The 12804-nt window shown below is 33.3% G+C and overlaps 1 protein-coding gene and 1 long non-coding RNA gene across 25 annotated transcripts in view; one reads left to right on the plus strand and one right to left on the minus strand.

Moving 5' to 3' along the window:
• CDH18 (cadherin 18) overlaps positions 1-12804 on the plus strand; it is a 490532-nt gene that overhangs the window by 203297 nt on the left and 274431 nt on the right. The gene's annotated exons all lie outside the window — the stretch shown is intronic.
• The window catches only part of LOC148225324 (uncharacterized), a 65169-nt gene that overhangs the window by 6056 nt on the left and 46309 nt on the right, over positions 1-12804 (minus strand). Inside the window, exon 4 of one of the 18 annotated variants that reach the window (XR_015805676.1) lies at positions 5095-5162. The exons of the other annotated variants lie outside the window; for them this stretch is intronic. This is a non-coding gene — a long non-coding RNA (uncharacterized LOC148225324). The remainder of the gene's footprint in view (positions 1-5094; positions 5163-12804) is intronic. 18 annotated transcript variants of the gene reach the window in all.

Below are 12804 nucleotides of genomic sequence, written 5' to 3' on the forward strand. Positions count from 1 at the left end.
ATATTATTTATTTAATTAGGTAACAACAACAATATGCAAGTGTTCTTGAGAAATCATTAAAATAGTAGATATTCAACCATCTCATAGAAGGATTTCAAGGCAAATTTCTAAACATTAGATCAAAACTTAGTGAAAAGTCAGTCATTACTATGACTAGACTGAACTAGACTTATTTGGAACCTGCGTGCAGTTTTCTTTTGTGCAACAATTCTTGTTTAAAAGTAGAAAACCTGGGTATTTTGTGAAATCAGTCACAGCTTCAGGTAGCCTGTGTGCTCCCTTTTGGAGTCATAAAGAAAATCATTGATTTCCTTTGTAAATTTAGTGACAAGTACTTCCACTCTAGGACTAAAGCAGCAGAAGTACAGGTGAGGATTGCATGTGAAATCTAACAGCAGGAGGAATCAGGAAGAAGGAGAAGAATTAATTGTATTTATCACTTCAGTTGATGGAAGTAGCATAACATTCCAACATAAAATGGCCAGGATATCAACCTGCCTGTGCAGAAGAGGTGTATCTTCATGCAGAGGTAGAGAAAGGTGCAAGCTCATCACCTCACCACGGGGCTGAAGTAGCTGCCAAGGACAGCCAGTGGTGATCCAGGGTCCCATCCTGGCCCTTGGCAATAGGGCAGGGCTTTGGCTGGGCTCTGCTGCAGAAGCTGCACCCTTGGAAGCAGCTTGAGAGTGAAAGGCAGCCTTGTTTGTCACCTGCACAGCGTGCACTGGGTGTGATCTGATCAGCAGGGGTCAGTTTGTACACAGGAGTTTGACTCTAATTGGCTACTACTGGCACATGCTAATCTGCTGTCTGCTTTCACAGTCTGGTTTAAAGGATTTATTTACAATCTATTTTTAAAAATGATTTATTTAAAATTTATTTAAACAGATCCAAAAAGACACAGACATTCAGACTTCTATTACCAGTTTTCCCTTGACCTATATAACTCAGTGTTTATTAGTTTTCAGCTGCTCCAGGGAAATTGCAGGATGTGAAAAAATTACAGCTATGGGTTTTTTTCTTTCAGAACACAAGGGAGCTGCTTAGCAAATGCCACTAACAGCACTTGAATTCTAGGATATACAAATCCACAAATGTCAGTTTTTACCCAAAATTTTACTATTACTCTGTTCCAGTTTTATAGGTTTTCTAGCAATATGAATTTTTTTTCCAACAAATATTTGCTTGTGGTTTTTGATATTTTCTTCTTACAGTTATGGTTTCTTATGCTGCTCTCTTATGAAACCGCTAAATAGTGAAGTATAGCCCTTTCAAAGTATGGGTTGAAAATGAATGTCTCCTCCTATGGAAAGAGTAGCTTGTCCTTCTGTTTCTTAGAGTGAAGTGAGTTTAATTCTAAAAGACATTCAAGTTTAAACAAAATAGTGTTTAAATTAAGCTGTAAGGTTGTTGGAAAGGAAATACGGAGTAGCTTTTTTTTTTTCCCCTAAGATTCTAAAATCACAGCGTCCAGATTTGTCCCACGCTCTGGGGAATTTTTTCTATTTATTTTTAATGGATCAATTTTTGAATGCTGTAGCTGATCAGTCTCTGCTCTTGAAATAATGCTCCAGCCATCTATAGATAGAACACAATTAACTTGAGGCAAAAGAGGGAAAACCAGAAAGGAAATATATTTTATACACAGAGCATCTCTCTGTGTTCTGTATTCTATGTCAGTTTTAATGGGTCTGTAATTAGGTCACAAGACTGATTGATATCAGCACTTAGCTTCCTAGGTGACATCACCCTCTGCTTCATTACCTAATAGAGATTAAGATGTTGATACATAGAAAATTCTGCTTCCTGGACTGGGACAAGTAACTAATTAAATAAACTGTGGACTTGACATTGTCTGAATTATTTACCAATATATCCACATAAATATATCTCCAAGTGGAGACTAATAAGAAAGAAGAACACAGAGCACATGAGAAAACAGACATGCTTGCAGCCCATGTGTCTGAAGGAGTCTAAGTTAAAGGAACCGTTTTAGAGCTAGTCTGTAACAGGACCTATTGTGAGTAAAACGATGGTTCATTTAAAATTTTTAGGCAGGAAAACTAAGTCAAAATACTGACAAGATGCTTTGAGATTAAGCAAGAAGACATCTGTTATAATGCATGGTCAAACGGACAGAGATCTTGGCATGATCCAAAGTGCATGTGATTCAAAGAGATCAACAGAAAGAAATAATGAGATGGGTGCCTTATATATCTATACATAGAAAGCTCATAAATCCAGCAAAGGACACAGCTTAGAGTTGTTCTAAACTTAAAATATTTGCTGTGTTTTAAACTGATATAAAAGGATGCTTCTGTGTAACACTGTAAAACACAGCAAGAACCTTTCACCTATCCTTATAAAACATATTATGAGTGAGTTGTTGTATGTTGCAGCTGAAAGAAATTGATGCAATCATTAGTGCTTTTTATTATTTTGTTGCAAAGGAGCCTCTTCCTTTTTTGACTTTCTTTTACTTTTTGGAGACAGTATTTACTCAACATTGAGTTAAATTTATAGGATTAAATATTTAAAACATGATTTTTGAGATTTTAGGAATTTTTTTGTTAAGAATGAAAAAACAAGGAAGTATATTTGTCTTAGTGTTGTATCTTAAGCTATATTCGTGCTTGAGAGAGACTGCTGACTGGTGTAAGATTACCTTTACTCTTGAGAGGATTATAAGGAATAAGGTTAGACAAGGCTGTAAGAACTCACACCTGAACGTATCAGCAAGCTGCAGCATGAAAATAAATGCCTGGCTATGAGAATAGAAGAAAAATTTGTAAATTTTTTTGGTAGATGGTATTTATGAATGAGATGAATCTCAGAGATTTCTATTACAATTGTAAGAATTTAGTTAATGTATGCCACATATAAAAATTTGCTTATACTTTTGATATCCTGCAAGAGTCCTCAGACATACATCAGTAAGAAGTAAAAATTGAGTTCTATATATATATATATGCTTTCAAATAAATTAGGAAACGCTGTGTAAATAACATTTTGATGCTGTTTCATACATAAAGGTTTTAATCTCCTGTTTGCCATTTATAAATTCTGTGTTATAAAATGCACTGACAAATGACCGCCTGTGTTAGTTTTGAAGTTATTTCTGTTGAGAAGTCTTAGTGTCATGTTTGATGTAGGAAATAGTAGGGATACCCTATGAAATTCTGCTACAGCATTGCTCCTGACAAAAAAAAAAAATCAAATACACTGATTTAGAAGCACTAAGAATAGGTTTAATCCAAGTCTGAAAGCTCTAATCCAAAGTTATACAGAAGCTGTAATGAACAAGATGAATGGCTTACTGCCACCTGATCTGACAGGGGAAGAAGCAGAAATTAGATACAATGCATATCTCAAAGTTTTAAAACAAATACCTGAATCCACTTGATTATTAAGGCTAGAATCACCAGAACAATTTTTTTTTCCCAAAGTGCCTTCTTTTTGGCTCAACTCTAAAACAAGTCTGAATTCTTTGTTAGCCTATGAGTCAGTAATAGATCTGAATGCATTAAATCTCATGAGTTGCCATTTTCATAAAGTAGAGGGAGAGAAAGAAGAAATTAATTTAAATAAACACCCATGCTTCAATATATAGTCTCTTCTAAAATTGCTTGTGTTTCTGTGCAATGTATGTCTCTAGAATCACTGTTATAATTTAGAAAAGGAAAGAAGTGGATACTAACCCTTGACAGGTCATCTTACTAGTCATTAGCCAGAGGTTTTATCTCATTTGCTTCCAGAGTTAAAACGGTGAGCAGAAATTGAGTGGTGAGAGAACATAGCTGATGCCCAGACTTTCCAGCCATACAGTAATTTGAATAGATAAAAGAGATATAAGCTTGATACTCCATACAGTCTAATGAGATGAATATAAATATTTGGACATTTCTATTTTATGCTGTCTGTGAAGACTTATTCACATGAAGAGTGTTGGAGTCCTAACTCCACAGAAGAGATAGATAGGTGTGTTCATTAGTTCTATTCCTGTGGCTTTCAGAAGTATGCAGGATCACTTTAACAAAAACAACGAAAAAGCCCAAGCAACCAACCAAAAAATATCTAGGCAAAAAAACCAGCTTACCACCTCAAACACAAAACAAAATAAATTAAAAGAAAAAAAATTCTATGCTTTTCCTCAATTTTTTAAACATGTAGATGGGAGATTTCTCTCTCTCTCACCTTCCTCCACTCCTGAAGCACATGTGTCAGCTAAGAGAAAAATCATTGATCTTCAACAGCTACCAGTAAATATCTGCTAGTCTGCTCACACAAGCTTTTACTCTTCTATTTCAAACCTTTTATTCAGGACAACTTGTACCAACATTTTAGAAATAAATTAGGCCGCCAGTTACTTTTAGTCTTGCTGCAGTCTCACATAGGTATATCTTTGTCTGTACAGGCTTGTCACTTTTAAACCCACTTTCTACAGTAATGCTCCAAGTTTTTTTATAGAGATCCCAATGTTTTTTCATCATTGCTGCCTTTGGCTGGTATCAGTACTTGCTCTCCAAAGAGCAATTCCCAGCACAGAGTTTCAGTTTCTTAGAAATCCTTGTTTTTTCTCGACTCTCCTTGACTGACAGGCCACTTTGCAATGGTCATGACAATTTTTTTTATATTGGTTTTATTGGTTTTTACTTCTTTTTTTTTTTTTTTCTTATAAGAGTTTATCTTGAGATAATTATATGACCCCCCCTTAGGATTTGCTTCTATTACGTTTCTGTATTGGCTATAGCTTAATCCATTTCTCCTTGATGCAATTAAGAATTTTATGTTGAAAAAATTACATGCCAAAATTTTCACTGAATATTTTAATAATTTTTCTAACTGAATTAAACCAGTGATCTATTCATTAACACTTTGGTTTATATTTTGTGTGCAGGGTTGCAGTGAGGAGCTTTCTATTTTCATTCATGTCAAAGTTTTTCAGAGTATAGGGAGAATTTTAGTTCTTTTTGTATAGGGAGAATTTTAGTTCTTTTTGATTTAGATCCCAAAATTCCTCAAGGTGTCTGAATTAAGAAGATTTGTGCATCCCTGAAATATGCCATATTACACAGGAGACATAATTTCTGATACCTGAAAAATAGAAGACAACTGCATAGATTTTTAGCCCCTCTTCTTAGTCCCACTGAATTCAACTGGACCTAATGTTTCAATATAAGAAAATTAGTGGATACACAAAAGTAACTTTTTTTTGAAAGCAGGCTTATACATTATCCAATTTTGAAAAAGAAGCACATTATACATGAAGGATTTAGTAATTGATGGACATGTATAATCCCTATTAAATAGATTTATATTGAACTTTGGCAGCTAATATGATCCTGTAGAGTAAATCTGAATTGCTAAGTTTCACAACATATAATTATTCTTGGGATCTTTCCTAATGTGATGCAAAATTGTTTTTCCTCTGAATGTTTGCTGTAAATTAAAAAAATAAAATTAATGCAACTTATTAATGGACAAAGCAGATGTGTTTTATCTATTGTCCAGGGTGATTTATATATCATCTTACAATTGTCACTGTTCTGGGGGAAATGTTGAGTGACTATTTTTGGGGGGACTGACTAATCTTAATTCTAAAAGATAATAAAGGAGTGAGTTTATAAAGCAAAAAGCACAGATAATAACCACACATTACTAGAAGTTTTAAAAATAGACATATAGGATTTAATTGAGGAAACAGAAGGTCACTGGTGCAGATGAGGCTAGAATGCAAACATTTTCAAGCAAGCACCCACTCAAGGCTTTATATGCACATGACTTTGCTCTTCAAACATACCTGAACTCCTTCTGTAATCAAGCTAGCTTCTGTTTTTAACAATATATAATTGACAGCTGACTGAACATTGCAGTTAAAGCATGTGAAGGGGAAAAAAACCCATCCATGCCAGAAATCCTTCAGTGATAATTACTATTTCCAAGTAACATTGAACTAACTCTTTTAAAGTGACAATATAATATAGGTAAGTTTTCTTCCAGTGAGTAATGGTTGAGAAGAGAAGATCATTTGCATCTCCATTTGCTTTTGTTGTTTTGGATTTTTTTTTTTCCTTTAGTTTGAGAACCTGCAGCTTGGTAGTATTCCAGGCACAACACAAAGTCCTTCCTAGTCGCATTTCCCCACCCTGAAAATTAAGGAATTTTGTTTATAAGGGATCAGAATTTGAAGGAAACATGTTGCCATATGCTTGTTTATATTAAATTTGAAGTGTATGGAATGTTATGTATATAAATAGCTTCTAGTTGAGAAATACAACTGATATCTTGTACTGAAACCTTTTTGTTATTTTGTTATTTGTTTTGTATTTGTGTATTTTGTATTTTGTATTTGTGTATTTCAGGAAGTTTTTCTTTATACGGTCATTTGGTTTAAATATTGACTTTGAGTATGATGTTTCATTCAATGAGATTTGAATTTTTCTTAGTGTAACAAGTCAGGAGTGTCTAGTTTGGTCTTTGTGTTTTTGTGGGGTTTTTTGGAATTTTTTTAAGACTGGAAAGCTTATAAATTGCAATCAGAACATGATACAGAATTCAATAAATACCTTAAAGAAGATAAAAGAAATGAAATTAATTAAAACCCTTGTATTCAGCAGCATTGTTTCCTTTTGCCTTATCTGGGATACTTTGAGTTTCCTAAAATCTGTCTTTTGCTATAATAACTGGTAAGGCAAGAAAACGAGAAAATTAATGTGTACTAAGGACAGCCTCTGAAGGTTAAATCGGCTTATTGAAATCACTTCTTCAAAATTCTGTGTTATTCTCTTGCTAGAGAGTTTTCTAATTAACATATAATGTCCAGGCTTCCATTTCATGGATCAAATTAAAATTATCCTTCCACAAGGTCTTCCTCAGGTGATCTGAAAATTCTCTGATGTGATACTTTTCAATTGCCTGTATAATTTACAATTTGTTACATTACATGATCAATGATCTATGGAACAAGAAGTAACTTGGTCATAGTCCATAGTCTGCCAAATCTAACCAGTTTAACAGTGTTTCTTTTTTGATGTAGCAGCTCTAGCAGTTCCAGAGGAAGAGGGTTTAAACTTTGAACACTTATTATTCATCTTTGGCATCTATGGTTTTCAAGTGGCGTTAAGGTTAAATGAGAGTTCATTTATCCTCTATTTCATTTACTATGTGCTCTCATAATTAAATACAGATCCATGTAATTTGGTGATAGAAAGAAGAATTCATTAAGATTCCTGAGTAGAAAAAATGTTAACAGAACTGCAAAGGTTATAGAAATTTATCCTCTGCATAAGGCAAATGAAGCACAAATTTACCATATTCTTGTAACATGAATGTTAAAGGAATGTTGTAGTTTCTAAAACGGTAACTGACAAAATTCAAAATTCATTTTCATCATCTCTGTACACTAATAGCAAAAGAAAACATGCATTTAATAAATCAATACAGTTAATATAGCTTTCATGCATTTTGTAATGTATTTTCTTGTATTGGGTATAACAGTTAATATTATTGCAAACACTTATGAAACTGTCATGGACTTTATTTAATATTTTATTTTTTGAAGGAAAATTCTTAAAGTGAACTAAATTAAAAGATAATTCCTCAGTATCTCAGGAAAAACTGGTAGCCTTTTACCACTTCTAGTGTCAATTTTTACATTTCATCTAAACTGTCACTTTCAGAAAGTTTTAGAAATCAAAGGGCCAGCAAGCTTTGCCCTCGACTTTAGTAGAGCTGAAATTCAACAGAAATGTTAGTAATATTTGGGTACTATAATATGATATTAAGGAAACATGGAAGGTCTATTTTCTAACATAAAGTTTAAAAATATTTTGGTTTCCACATTTATTTAGATACATCTTCATGAGAGAAACAATTTTTTCACTTAATCTTTGCAAGTGTTTTCTTACTATTCCTAAAGCATTTTTTCTCATTATGGCATTCAAACCCATTTTGACAAAGAATTAATTCCTAAAATAGCTGATGTTTCTCCTATAAGTTAAAAAATTATGTTGAAAATCTGTAATAGAGTTTCTCTTGGACTGATATTAACTTTCTTAGTTCAATAATGTCAATCTAAATCTAGGATACATTTTTGCCCTCTTCTTACATCTCAATTATCTATCCATTCTGCTACCATTTTTTCGTTTTAACATTGGTTAAAAATAAAACAAAACCAAAAGAAAACCCAAACTCATTGAGTTAAAATTTCATTTCTGCACTTGATTTTATATCTGCCAGAAAATGGAAAATATTCCAAATCAGCAAGATATTTTCCTTCATGGCATTTCAAACTCTTCTGTGTTTGGTCTGTAAGGCACCTTCCAGTTTGGATATGTGACTCTCATTAGCATGGTCGTTATACTTTTTTTTTCAGATCAGTAATGAGGAATTTAATTAAAAGATGACCTAGCACTCATCCCAGCAGCATTCAACACATACATCCTTTTGATATGATATATTGCTGTTTTTCACTGATCCACATTTTAAATATTAGTCAGTTTTCAAAGCAGTGGTGAGCAGAGGTGTCATACCCTCAGCTATCCTTTATTAGGAATAAGTTATTGAATCCTAAAAAAAATGAAAATTAAAAAGGTCTTCAGGAAGAAAGTTCTACATTTCTTTGAGCCATAACCTTCTTCATAAACCTTCTTAATAACTCAGGTTCAAAACAATGACATTTGATTTCTAAGGAGAAGAGAAAGATTAGAGGCAAATATTAACTGACAAGCACTTGTCATATTATTCAAAGAGTTATGTCATCAAGGCCTAAATTTACAGCTCTTCAATCTGAAGAATATTATGTGGTAGCAGTGTTGGAAATTTTTTGTAGAAGGGCTAAAATATTTTTCACTACTTTAATCAGGTCCTTTAGTAACATAACTACACTGTTGAATGTTAACCTACTGCTTCAGGAGTTATTATTATGCAATTATTTTTTTTACATTTACTGGTGCACAAATCTCTTAAGTCACTATAAAACATAAAAAGGATAAAGAGGAGAAAAAAGTGTAGTAGAGAGTGTAGAGCTGGGTTAAATAAGGTTTGTCTGGGGCTCTGTCTACTCAGGTTCTGAATATCTCCAAGGTTATTAATATTTTCAGAATCTGTAACAGTGTTTAATAGCCTCCATAGTGAAAATTTTTGTTATTTCTTAGGTTTAAATATATTTTATTGTCATTTAATTTGTGCTTATTATCTACTGGCCTGTCACTGGACACCACAGAGATGAGCCAGGCTCTGTCTTATTCACTGTCTTCTTCACCAGCATTTAAGTGCATTGAGCACTTGGGTCTCCATTCAGCTACTGATATGTCTCATTCAGGCCACCCTTGATTCTCAACATCCAGAGAGGGGAGGGAGATACCAAAAAACCAAAAGTTCAGTGTGTGATTGTGCCCCTGATGGAACAGCTGGTCTAGCACACACTGCATAGCTCAAATTGTGATAATGCCTGTGTTTGCAAAATTTAACTAATCTTAAAATACTGGTATGAAAGATTACATGATATAGTCAGAAACTTTGTTTCATAAAATTGATCAGTGTGCTTATACTCTGATTATTACTCCTAAACTTATATTTATACTAAAGCATGAGTTACGTCAGAACACGTCTGAGGAATTTATTTTTTAATCTTCTGATGAAGCAGGCTTCATCATATGGAATGGTGGATTTTATATTCTGTTACATGCTAGGAGACTTCAGGGAATTGTAAAATTGACTTTCACTAATCCTAATGAATGAATGGACCTGTTTCACCATGTCTCATTAAAGCTGCTACGTGTTTCCAGTGACAGCAGTCCCTTGTCTTAAGCACAAATTATATAAATAAGGTTGATTTTAGGCATTTGTATTTGGATAATAGATTGTTAACAAGCATTAACTTGAATAAAAGACTAAAACATGCAGGACTCCTGGAATGTTAAATTGTCACTAACTACTGAGGCACACTGCAGAAAAAGGAGATAGAAAGCTAAATATCAAGAAATGTTTCCCCAAAACAGGGGTTGTTATAGTGTGTGAGATAGTTGAAGCCCTTTTACTTGGGAAGTAGAAAAATTAGACAGAGAATTTGTTTTATGGCACATTTGAAGCTCTTCAATATGTTTTCAGAACTTGAATTTTATGGTATATTAAAAGACTATATTATTAACATTGTCCACTAAAATACACATAAAAAAATCCTATGTGAAGATGATAAAATGAGAAGAGCAAGACATTGAAACATTTACAAAAATGTGAATGATAACGCTGAATAAATGACAATTTAGAGGTGCACTTCAACATCAACTAGAGCTCTAATTTGCTTTCCTTTAGTGAATAAAATTGTGTAATAGAAGAGTAGTTTAAATACATCACTGTAAAGAATATCTAGCTCTTTGCATCTTTTGTTACAGTTTATATTTTGGAGCTTCTAGTCTCTTTAATTCTAATATAAAAGTTGAATCACGTTTTTCCCCCCTTAATACCTTGCTTAAGGTCTTGTGATTCACATTTGTGTCTTTCCATTAAAAAAATACATTTTGAGAAGATACTCTTTTAGTACTGTTCTTCAGGAGATGTGCTGTGATGAGTGATGAGGCTAGAATTAAGTTTGGATTCTCCATTTGTAGAGAAACAAATTTAATGACATTATATTATTTCATGATAAGCTGGACCAGTATCAGAGCTGCACAAGACAAAGATTAGGCAGTTAGAGTAGAAATTCTTTGGGTTTATTTCAATTATATTTATTTGAGATCAAAAAGGAAAAAAAAAAAAAAAAAAACAGAAAAAAAAAACAACCAAAAGATGTTGCGTTCACAAGTGTATTTAGAAATGCTAGGATTTCTCTCTCTTCATCCTGTTTCTAAAATAAGTAGGTCATTATCTTAATTATAAGGTCTAAACAGCAATTTCCTTATGAAATACAAAGTTAATGATCGTAACTATAATATACTGTTTCTATATCTAATCAGTGACATAAGCCACCAGTCTGGGTTGAAGATATTTCAACAGCATGCTGGTCTTAGTGTTTATGTTTTCTATTTCCTTTGCCATGAATATTTGAAATATTTAATTTCCCAGAGTTTTATTTCTTTTTTTTTTTTTCCAGATGTTCTTCCAATAATCAGCGTATTTGTTCTAATTGTATGTGTGTTTGCTCTGAGAACTAATTTGACTGAAGTATTTCACTTATGTGTGTAGCGCTGTTCCATCTTTGCACATGATATGTAGTGAATGGTAGATTGAGGAGATTGGAAATACTGGCTCAGTTATGTTTATCATCTGCAGTGTCTAAGCCTTATTGCCTCTCATTAGAATGTCCTTAAAATGCCAGTTCCAATGCAGTGGCTGGTAATTGTGTTATACAAACACAGATTAAAAAAAAGAAAATTAGGTTCACATACATATTCTTCAGAATTTTGAAAGATATTTATATGGAAAACTGGCTAATGGAATTAAGAGGAGTTTGACATTATCTCAAACTCAGTGTTGTTCTCTTCACCAAAACATAGTGGATTACTTTAAGTGAGTGTTCTTTAGGAAGGCTGTGAAGGCCCAGTCATGTCCCTGCACCACCAAAGCACTGCAAGTCTTTCCCTCTTGCACTTTAGATATCACAGTGACTGATAATTCTTCAAGGGTGTCTTCCCAGTATTCATTTGTCAGGTTTACTTGGCTTTCACACACTTTGTCTTCATTGATAAGTAACACAGTGAGGACATATAGCTTATTACATATGTTACTTTGATAAAAAAGTTTATACTGGCTTATACTGGAGTTATGACAATGTGGTCATTATTCCTGAGGGAAAATATTATATGAAAAAGCAACAAATTTGAAGGCTGAATTTTCATCCAAACTGGAATATCTATATCTCTGTTGGGTTTTTTAGAATTTTGCTTTGTTTTGTTTGGAATGCTTGTTTGTTTGTTTGCTTGGGGTACCTCTCTAGGTGAATTATTTTTTCCAACTTTTTCCGACTTAAGCACAGTCCTTTTCCACTGTCATTGTAGCAACGATTATTGGGAACCATTTCTGAGAACAGAACCATCTAACACTGGTCCCCCTCTGCTCTGTTCTGCACTGGGGCAGCCTCACATTGAATTTTGTGGGCAGTTTTGGGTGCCAAAATACAAAAATAATGTTAAGGTGGGGCCAACTGATATAATCTCGTGCAGTAGAATCATTACTGAATCAAGACTATTAGTTCACGTAAGGTTTTCATGTAAGATTTTGTTCTTTCTTGGTGCTTTATGATTTCTAAGAGGGGGAAGACAAGTAAATATTGAAGAAACATATATGAGAAGCTAGATTCCATTTCTACTGTAATTTCAGGAGTCTTCTCAATGGTTATTGTATCTGACAAAAAATCGAAACAATTAATAAGTATATTCTTTAGAATTATTTTTTACAAGTTCATTATTTATTACAAGTATACGAGTTGTCCTCATTTCACAGGCTACAAAATAGTTTTAAGATATGGTTTATGCACAACATTGGCAAATAATATAATTAGAAATGTTATTAGTAAATAATTAACCAAACCTAAAAGTTAAAGCTGAAACTTATTAATCAGTCACACTAGGATATGACCCACTTCTCTCTACTGGTAGATGAGATTACAGGCAACATTTCTCTCCTCTAATCTAGTAGTTTTTGGTGTTATTATTACCTTTTCCTTTGAAATGTGTGGCTCATTGTCAGCCTGCACTGAAATCTGTTTTCACAATATCTGCAGTATTATTTTGTTAACCAAGGTCTTACCTGCTGTGAGTGAAAGACTACATTTCCATTACACAGAAAAGTTATTTTACTGTTCCC

Source organism: Sturnus vulgaris, chromosome 1 (assembly GCF_052056855.1).
Source record: "Sturnus vulgaris isolate bStuVul1 chromosome 1, bStuVul1.hap1, whole genome shotgun sequence".
Lineage (NCBI taxonomy): Eukaryota > Metazoa > Chordata > Aves > Passeriformes > Sturnidae > Sturnus > Sturnus vulgaris.